The 8,999-nt window shown below is 41.3% G+C and overlaps 1 long non-coding RNA gene across 1 annotated transcript; it reads left to right on the top strand.

Moving 5' to 3' along the window:
• Window positions 1-3,730: 3,730 nt before the first annotated feature.
• On the top strand, window positions 3,731-8,269 carry LOC110337141. The gene is made up of 3 exons (XR_002381245.1): window positions 3,731-3,849; window positions 6,992-7,071; window positions 7,603-8,269. It is a non-coding gene; the product is annotated as an uncharacterized LOC110337141 (long non-coding RNA).
• Window positions 8,270-8,999: the final 730 nt, after the last annotated feature.

Genomic DNA, 8,999 nt, shown 5'->3' with positions numbered 1-8,999 from the left:
TTTCTTTCTCTCTCTCTCTCTCTCTCTCTCTCTCTCTCTCTCTCTCTCTCTCTCTCTTTCTTTCTTTCTTTCTTTCTTTCCTGTCCATTTAGTTTTTAAACACATCTGACTCTGGACAAAAATAAATTTATCATGCATGACCACCTTGTTAAGTCTCAAACTCTGGAACAAACTGCTGAGGTGCCTGTTTAACCTATCAAAGTAGGCCACGTCAGGTTCTCCCAATATCCCTTAGTCCCTCCCTATTATGAGGCTTGGCTAGTGTACACCCAGAGGCTCTTCCCTATCATGCCCTCTCATTATTATCTCTGTTTTTCATTCAGCTCTAACTTCAGAATGAGAATCCGTCTCACCTGTCATAAATAAGGACCTAGATTTCTGAGACCAAGAGGATCAATCCTTCTACCTTCTCTGCCTTCACCCTCCTCAACTTTATCCCTTGGTCAATAATATTTTGTTATTGCTCTTAGTATAAATCCATGTTCTAGTGTTATTAGATTTTCCATAAGATAGACTTTTTTTTTTTTAGATTTAGAAGTTCTGAAGGGACCTATAAGTGCTCTCTCTCTCTCTCTCTCTCTCTCTCTCTCTCTCCCTCTTTCTCTCTCTCTGGTACTGACAAGGAAAGGGGGCTACTCTCTGGGAAGGCCCAGGTTAGCATTAGGGTGCATGGAGTGTGGGATCTCCCTCGCCCCCCAAAGCCCGGAGTTGATAGAGTCAAAAGAGAGGCAAAGTGAAAGGGCACAAGAATCACAGAGTCCTGCTGTACACATTCGTAGTGAGTACACATGGGACTATCTGCCAACAAATGTCTTTCTTGCCAGGGAAGGATGAAGGGTGGAATGAGAGAATGCCTTGGGAGTGCCTGAGTAGCTCAAGAATGCTCCAAATGGAGCAGAATACTGTGTTTTCTGGTAACCTTAGTGGACCCAGTAGATGTCAGCATAGCAACCAATTCTGTCATCAGTGTCTGGACATTCAAGACACTCATGAGAGGAGAGGTTTTTGAAAAGGCTAGGCTTGTAGGCATAGAAATTAGTGGGGACTCTTCTCCCCACCCCCTAACCTGAAGACAGCACAGTTAGGAAGAATTGGGTTTCTGCAACTGTATTCAAAGGCAAAGTTGTCAAAGAGGTGATTAAGGCTAAATAAGGCCATTGGTATGTAAACTGACTTGAGCACTCCATGGTTAAGAGGAAGGTTTTTATTGTAAATACTAGATAGAACAGTCAGAGGTATGAAGAAAACAGAGCAAAGCTAGAGAGGGAGGGAGGGATGGAGAGAAGGAGAGAGAGAAAGAGAGAGGGAGCCTGAACAAGGCAAGTAGACTGAACCCAAGAAACAGGAGCAGAGCAGAGAGATAGAGGAGGAATGGAGAGGTGTGTATAGGAGTGTGTGTGTGTTTGTGTGCGTGTGTGTGTGTGTGTGTGTGTGTGTGTGTGTGTGTGTGTGTGATGTGAAGACAGAGTGCAGGCAAAAAGAGAGCAAAAGTGTGATGTATCTGAAATAGCCAGATGAAATTACAGAAAGTAGCATCTTAGCCACCAAGGGAGAGAGGCCTGGGTACAATGCACCCTTGTCACCTCCTTGGTCTTGCATTTCTAACCTCCAGAATTGTGTACAAATTACTGTTTCAGCCACCCAAATGGTTCTGTCCATTTTGTGATAGGAGCTCCAACAGAGCAATATGAATGGATTATGGAATGTTGCAGTCAGTGGAGAGCAATGAAATTACAGGAACAGCAAAGGGGTGGGCACACCACAGATTTCAAGCTGGGGAGAAATGAAATTATAGAAACAGCAAAGGGGAGGGCACATCACAGATTTCAAGCAGCAAGGGAATTCCCACCTTTCATGCTGGTGGGGGTCCAGGCTGACCCTCATGTAGGCAGTCAGAAAACAGAATGTTAAACATTGGTGCTCATTGGAGCAGGGCCACAGGAGCAGGGCCAGGCCTGGGGAAGGGGCTGGGGACTGGGCTGTGTGATCCAGTTCACCTAGTTTTAGTTACTACATCCTTCCGGAAGATTCAGTTAGACCAAAAGACCATGTTTATTCTTTCCCATCTTTCTCAGGGCATACATACTCCAAAACTTTATGCATTCATGTCTGTGTTTTCTGCTCAATGTTCTGTCAATAGTCTCTGGAGCTATTTACAGGGAAGGACTTAATACACAGGAAAGCAAAGTTGCATGGTGCTGTTGAGCATGAGTATGACTTGAATTTGAGCTGATGAGCATAAATTGGAGTAAAGTTTGATCTCCACTTGGTCTGGGTCTACATTCTTCTCTCTGGAACAGCCCTTCTTTGAAGTGCCTCTAAAGATGGCTTTGAGATGGTAAAGTGAAAGATGGTGTGTATTGGACAATACTACCTCAGCGCTCAAGACCAGATTATCGTTGTGCATGGCTGATGCCTGTTTTCACATAACAGCTACTCCAGAGACAGAGAAGGGGTCCTGAAAATAAAATATGTTTTATTTTCAGGCAGCAGAGTACTGTGCTCAGTTTCTTCCCTCTTGAGTAGTTATTGCTACAGGTTACAATAATGCCCTGACCGTGCTCTGATCACACTGGTGCTAATGAACTGAGGGACCCAGTTTTCCTGGAGCAAGGCAAATATACCCTCTTATTACCTTATCTCAAGACCACTCTGATGTGGATGACTTGCTGCCAAGGGATTGGAATTTGTTAACTGAAGGAGGACTTTGGAGGCACATAGTCAGTGTCCAGGTCTGTGAGGTCAACATAGAGACAGTAAGTGATGTGAAGGATTCCACATCTTTGTGAAAGCTGTCTCATTGTCATGGAAAAGCATCATTCTCTATTTGCTTCATATCAAGTAGCTCAGTGCCAAGAAGACAAAGGGCCATAAGAGGTAGCCTTGGAATGATGGGTGAGCCAGCTTTGGAATGATGGGTTAACACATTAGAGGGTCTAACCTGCTTTGGATGACAGGGAAGCAATTATATTTTCTGGTGAGAGAGGAGGTTGATTCTGTAGGCCTGACAGAGATGATGTAGGAGGCCTGGGATTCTAAAAGGCCAGAGGGTTGCAATGAGAAGAGAATAGAGAGATGTGTTTTGTTTTCCTGAAAGAAATGAGATAGGCAATGCTCTAACTCTCCAGTGATCTGCTGAGATGCTAGCTTTTCCAGAGGACACCACCGTGAGACCTTAAAGGGTTTCAAAAGACTCTCATGAAGTTCTCCACCCCTGCTTCTTTTATTCCTTCTCCTCTTCAGCTACTTCAGCATCCACCTCTTCTTTCTCACTTTGCTTTCCTTAAAAAGAATTACATTTAGCTTTGGTTCCCCATTTCCCCTATGTTCTTAGGGACTGTTTTCAGAGCTTCAAACAGTGACAACTCTTCCAGTATTGCTAGACAAATACCCTTGTCTTTTTCCTTATTCAATAAATTTCTTGAGTTGAACAGAGTCCCATTGTTTCTGGACCCTCACGGGAGCATACTCCAATGAAGAATCATAGAGGCTTTTGTGTGCTCATTAAAATTCTTCCAGTTTCTCTACTAGGCACTGACTCATTTCTGATCTCCAAGAACATCTGAGCTAAAACTACAACCTGTGCTTAATGCATGAGTTGAAATTCTTAATCACATTCTGGAAGAAAAATCAAAGGCTTTTTATGGGAGGTATTACACATGTAAAAAAAACCTGCAGAAACATCTATTTTTAAAAATCCGATTTATTCACCTTCTGGCTTTCAGATATTAAAGAAGTTTGTACCTCTAATGTGAAATATCAAGGAGCAAGGAAAAAAATGGGGAAGAAATAAGGCCATTTCCCATGTTCTACTAACTGAGAAAAAGGGTGTCTACAGCAAGTTGCTTGGTAAGGTGAAGTTTGTTGTTGTTATTGTTGTTGTTGTCGTTGTTTTTCTCATCTGACTCTGGTTTCCCATGGATAAGATACCAGGTTAAGAGATTGGTCTCTGGAGGTTCTATCAATTTAAATGTTATTCTGTGCTATTAGATAAGGAGGCAAAAGGACAATTCTTTACATTATTATGTGTTTATGTTTGAAAACTGCTAATAAGTTTTACAGTTGCAAAATTCCCCTAGGTCCCTGGGTTTGAATGCTGGGGTCCCCCAGCTGATGGTCCTGGGGAGGTTGTGAAGCCTTTGGTAGGTTGATCTAACTGGAGGAGGTAAGTCATGAGTGTGGGTCTTGGGATTTACTGGGACCTGTTTCTGGTGAGCTCTCTGATTTTTGCTGCACTGGGCTATAAGAAGGTGAATAGTTCTGGCCACATGGTCCTGCTGCCATGGAACCTCCTATGGCAGTGTGTTCCCTGCTATGATGGCTTGTGTGCATCAGTTGCTTTAGCCAGGTATCCTCACAGCAATATTAAAAGTAACAAATGGGAGAAATAACTACCAAAAGATAAAGAACCATTAAAAATTCATGTGTGAGATTGTGAGAAAATTAAAATGCAGAAGTCAACAGATTTCTCATTAGAGAACAGAACAAAACAACAGCAAACCTTGCCAATTATCAAACAATGAAAGACTTGCAGAGAAACTATAAAGCATAATTGTTCAAAATAACTGTCAACAATGTTGAGAAAATGTTCTGTATCTATAGGAAAACCTTATTACATTGGAACCAAGGAGACATGCAATGAAGACACATGTAATGAAGACAAACTCTTATATCAGGCTCTTGATTTTTTTCTAAATAAAAAACAACAACAAACCAAACAAACAAACAAACAAAAACTCCTACTACTTCAATTTAACATGTTAACAAAGCAGTACCATGGCTTCTATCTTGATAATTCAGAAGTTATGTTGTAATATTGAATCCTGGACAGTGATCATGAATTCCAACTATTCCTGATACACCCTCCTTGAGTCAAACTATGAAGGGCTGGCACAGGGAGATACAACCCGAAGGATGAGGATAATAGAATCCCTAAGCAACCAATGGCATCCAGGTATGCTGGGAAACATAGGTATTAAGAGGTCTGAAATTTTGTAGCCAGAGATCATGAGGAATGTCCTTTCACAGTACTATGCTGTACTCCATAGGTGAGCATCCCCAAATCTTCTTTCCTCACAGTACTGTGTGATCAAAGTCTCTCAGACTCAGTTCCTCCAAAACCTAGCAAGAAGCCATACCTGGGCTTTTTTATATGAGATTCCACACACAATAACAGGGTTTCTGTGGGCTTCCAAAATCCATGTTTCTAGATGGGGCAAAGTTCACTCTTCACATAATTCCTGAGAATGCAAGGCTGCCATAGACTTTCATAACTTTCTCCAATCCAGGGCTCAAAAAAACTCAGGATTGCCCTGACCAAAAATGCAGACAGAATTAGATAAAACTACAAATGAAATGATCATCCTTAAGAGAAGATGAACATGAGAAATACACAGGGGAGTATTGAGCACAGTCATGAGTATCAGCTATTGGATGATAAAGTGCCAGGCAAAAGCAAATCAGAAACCATCTGTCTGATACAGGTGACAATGAAAGATGTGTAGCTTAAACATATGTGGAGGTCTTTGGAATCATGAAGAGCAGTGGAGCAGCCTAAAAATGAGTCAGCAGTGACAAAGATAACCAGTGAACTTGTAAAGCACTTCAATCTCAGGAAAAAAGAATTAAAATGCATACTAATATAAACAAATATTATTACTCAGTTGTCTCACTGACAAATTTACAAATAATTTCTAAAAATCAGTCTTGGCAATAGCATTAATAGTCAATAATTAATAGCTAATGCTTTCATACACATTAGTAAGAGAGTAGAGTATATGACAGTTTCCAAATGAGTAATTGATAGCATGTAGTAAATCTTTAAGTATGTTTTGCTACAATATTTCATTTCTAAGAATTCATGCAAGGTCATAGTCACATACATTTCTAAAGATACACATTTAAGATGAATATACTTGAACAAATATTAGACATGTTTCAAAATGGCCTTTAAATGGAAAAATATAAGTGAGTTGGCTATGGATATGGATCACATATGCTAAATTTAAAATAATATTTACATGATTTTATGAGCAAAGGAAAATAATTAAAACACTTTAAATCAGTGGTCCTCAACCTTCCTCCTATGGTGGTCCTTTAATACAGTTCCTCATGTCCTGGTGACCCCCATCATTTGATTGTTACTTCATAACTGTAATTTTGCTATGTTAAGAACTGTAATGTAAATACCTGTGCTTTCTGATGGTCTTAGGCAACACTTAATTGAGGAAAGGGTTATTTGCCCCCTTGGTTGAGAACCATCACTCTAAACTGTAAATAATGGTTATATTTAAAAAGTGGGATGCAATGGGAGCTTTTTATTAACCTTTCACTTTTAACATTTCTTTGTTATTTTGGGTTTTGTAATACATGCTTTTAAATCATAAAAACAATAAATTTAAGTGCAAAATTCAGAAGTAAATGGATGTATTCTTTTACTATTTCTTGACAAGTATGATGTCCCTATTGTCTTAGTTTAGATATCTACTAAGTTTATACCTAGTCCCAACCCACAGTGAATTTTCCTTTTAAGGAGATTTGAAATACCCAGCCAACCAACATATTTCAGATTTCTGTCCTGGCTTGTGAGGGACCATTCTTCATCTCCTGTTGTAATAGTCTGACTCCATGTAGGTGTGGTAGCCTTCTGACATTCATATCTCAGACTCATCCCATCCTTATCTTCATATCTGGTAGTGGGAATGTGGGAGGGGGAAGAAGCACAGCAATGGGTGGGACTTAGAGGGTCTGCCCACAGGACGGTACCACTGTAAGCAGTCACTTCAAGTGACTGAAGGCACAATTAGGGCCTTAAGACCGTACAAAATTTGCATGATTTTATTAGCAAAGGAAAATAATCAAATCAAATCACTCTAAACTGTCAATAAGGGTTTTACTCATATCTGGTCTCAGTAAAGACCTGTGGGCCAGCATGAGTTCCTCTCGTAGAGAAACAGCCTCCTAATTTTACCTTCTTGATTTTCACCATCAGGTTTCTGGGACCCAGCTCCACAATAATGAGACTCCATGGTTTCCTCTTGGCTCTCTTTGCTGTCTTCCAGGTACTGCACGGTAAATACCAACCATCATGACCTTTCTCATTATTTCTGCTTTCCCCTTTCCTGAAGCTAATGATCATTGGAAAGTAAAGCACTAGAGGATGACTAAAAAGTTAGCTCTGTGCCCCCAAATTATCTGTGAGACATGGGATTCTATCCCAGGTACTGTTAAAGGAAGAGAAGGAAAACCAAAGAGAAGGGAGGGAGGGAGGGAGGCCTGGAGGGATGGAGGAAGGAAGGAGGGAAGGAGGGAGGGAGGGAAGAAAGGAGGGAGGGAGGGAATTAGCTATGAACATTCCTTTGGTATAGGATCATCATGTCTTCATGACACGCCAGGTCTTCTTAGGAAAGTCATCTTCAGTTACCTCTCTACAAAATAGACAGGATGAGCTGACATCCAAACTTACACACTTGGCTACCGAAAATGTACATGAGAGCAAAGATTCTTTCCATAGGCTCTGAACAGCGACCTCTGAGTGTTTTCACCACAGCAGTGACATGAAGTTTCTCCAGACTTGATGTGAACGTTCTCTTTTGCCTTTAGCTATCAGCAGTGCCCTCAATTTTGAAAGACCTTGCTACCTCCGAGGGGGTATCTGCCTGAAGCAGGGAACACCAAACTGTGAGCCTTTCCGAGGACCCTGCCGAGCTTTCACTGTTTGCTGCAAAATAAGAAGTTGACACGCAAGAGGCTCAAGGAACCTGGCAGGCAAGGGATCTGACTTTGGATCCTGTGGTCTGAGTGAGAGCAACATGTTCAAGTCTAAACCATACATCGCACTGCCATCACCATTGCTGGCTATTGTGGCCAAAGAAGAGGTAGGCCGAGGGAGGAAGACAATGGGGAGAATTCATTTATAATATAACATTTACAAAGATTTTTATTCATATATATAATCCTTGAAATCATTCTGTTTTATTGAACACATTTTATAGATATAGAAATTAAAATTTAGCCAGGTTGAAAAACTTGCCAAAAAATATCACAGACAATAAGTAGAAATGCCAAGTCAAAGACTCTTCTATTTTCCAAAGAAACTCTGCCTGTATGGGGCTGTTTGCAAAAGAATTCACCAGTGGGAGGTGGGCTAGCTGGAGACCAGCTACTGCAGTAGCTAAAGTGTCATGCAAAAAGCTCTCTGAGGAGTGGCACCATGATGCTGGGCCTGAGGAGGAAGCCTCTGTAGGTTTCTATTGCTATAATAAACATCATGAAAAGAAAACTTGTGGTTTATTTCATTTTATAGCTTGTAAGTCCATCGCCCAGGGAAATCATGAGAAGAACTCAGGGAAGGCGTGTGGAGGCAGGAACTGATGCAGAGGCCAGCATGGATGCTGCTCACTGGTTTGCTCCTTGCTGGCTTCCTTAGGCTGCTTTCTTTTAGAATCTAGGACCCCCTATTCAGGGGTGGCACTGCCCATAGTGAGGTAGGCCACCCCCAATATTAGTTATCAATCAAGAATACATCACACACATTTGTCCACAGTGTGTCCGGGTTACTTCATTAAAGGTGACTCTTCCCAAATGACACTAGCTTATGTCACATTGACATAAAACTAGCCACCACAGCCCCAGGGTTCTGATACTACCTGTAAAATCCCAGTGTTCTTTGGAAATGTGGATGGAAGCCTGAGGAAAGGTGGGAATTCAAATTACAGTCAGAAGGCTTCCTCTGCAGGACTGGAGTCTTTTGTAGTCACTTATCTCATCCTCATTACCTGTGGTATACTGATCCTTTGTTTCTGCCTCAGAGAGGGACTTGGTCTAGATGTACAATGCAAAGTTGGAATGGAGAGGACATGGATGCAAGAACTACTGCAGAGCAATCAGGGAATCGTAAGGCATGGAAAAAATGCCAGACGTACCAGCATTTTTACCAGACACAAACTCATGGAAAGCAAGAGCTCATGACTGACCTTACAACACATGACAAGCAGTAT

Source organism: Mus pahari, chromosome 19 (assembly GCF_900095145.1).
Source record: "Mus pahari chromosome 19, PAHARI_EIJ_v1.1, whole genome shotgun sequence".
Taxonomy (NCBI): Eukaryota; Metazoa; Chordata; class Mammalia; order Rodentia; family Muridae; genus Mus; species Mus pahari.
This window is presented reverse-complemented; position numbering and strand designations above follow the sequence as displayed.